The 920-nt window shown below is 44.0% G+C and overlaps 1 non-coding gene across 1 annotated transcript; it reads right to left on the bottom strand.

Annotated features, from left to right (window-relative positions):
• Positions 1–608: 608 nt before the first annotated feature.
• LOC130875293 (U7 small nuclear RNA) lies at positions 609–666 on the bottom strand. The gene has a single exon (XR_009057219.1). It is a non-coding gene; the product is annotated as a U7 small nuclear RNA (small nuclear RNA).
• Between the last annotated feature and the right edge of the window lie 254 nt (positions 667–920).

Raw genomic sequence — 920 nt, 5'->3', positions numbered from 1 at the left:
GAGACTCGTAAACGAGTTGTTCCCACTTAGCTTTGTCTTCTCAGCCGTTCTCACGACACTTCAGGAGCTTCGCTAGCTCAGCCAGCAGCTGCGGTTCTAGACAGTCTGCTTCTAGAGCATTTCTGTCACTGAAGAAAGTCCAGCTCGTGTTCCGCACTCCTGAGAGCCCAGAGGCCAAACTGAGCCGGCAGCGTGCTGCAGCACTCTGAAGATGAGTATTTATTGCCCAGAATATATTAAAACATCAGCTGAGAGAGATGGCTCAGTGATTCAAATCACTTGCTCTTCTTCCAGGGGTGAGTTCAGATTCCCAACACCCATGTCAGGTGGCTCACAACACCTGCCTTCAACTACAACTCCCAGAGGATCTGCTACCTCCAGCCTCCAAGCACCAGCTCCCGTGTGCACATACATGTTCCCACGAAGAGTCACGTGTGCTCATAATTAAAACCAAGAGACATAAGCCTTTAAAAATACTATGGGGATGAGGATGCAGTTCAGTAGTATGTCATTAGCTGTGTTGAATAATGTCCTATCCATCAGAGAGGGGGGTGGTGGTAGTCTGGGGGGGTGGCATATATAAATGTTATAAATATATATTTATAATGGGGGGTTGACAAAAGTCAGAAAATCTGCTAGACAAATTCTAGAAGAGCTGCAACACTGAATATATTTTATATTTCTTTTTGATGGTTTGTCCTTTCATTTTCTCTTGTATAGTCGCCTTTTGTTGTTTCTGGGTGATTGCATTATTATTATTATTATGAATTATTATTATTTTCAGTGCTGGAATCAAAGCCAGAATCTCGTGTATGCCTGCCAAGCCTTCTATCGACGGACTCTACCCCAGCCCCACCTGTTTTTCTGTTTGTTTGTTTTAGTTTCCTTTGGTCGTTTGAGATAGACATGACTTGGAGCTC

This window comes from Chionomys nivalis, chromosome 5 (genome assembly GCF_950005125.1).
Source record: "Chionomys nivalis chromosome 5, mChiNiv1.1, whole genome shotgun sequence".
In the NCBI taxonomy this organism is placed as follows: Eukaryota; Metazoa; Chordata; class Mammalia; order Rodentia; family Cricetidae; genus Chionomys; species Chionomys nivalis.
The sequence above is the reverse complement of the archived record's forward strand: the minus strand, read 5'-3'. Positions and strand labels throughout refer to the sequence as shown.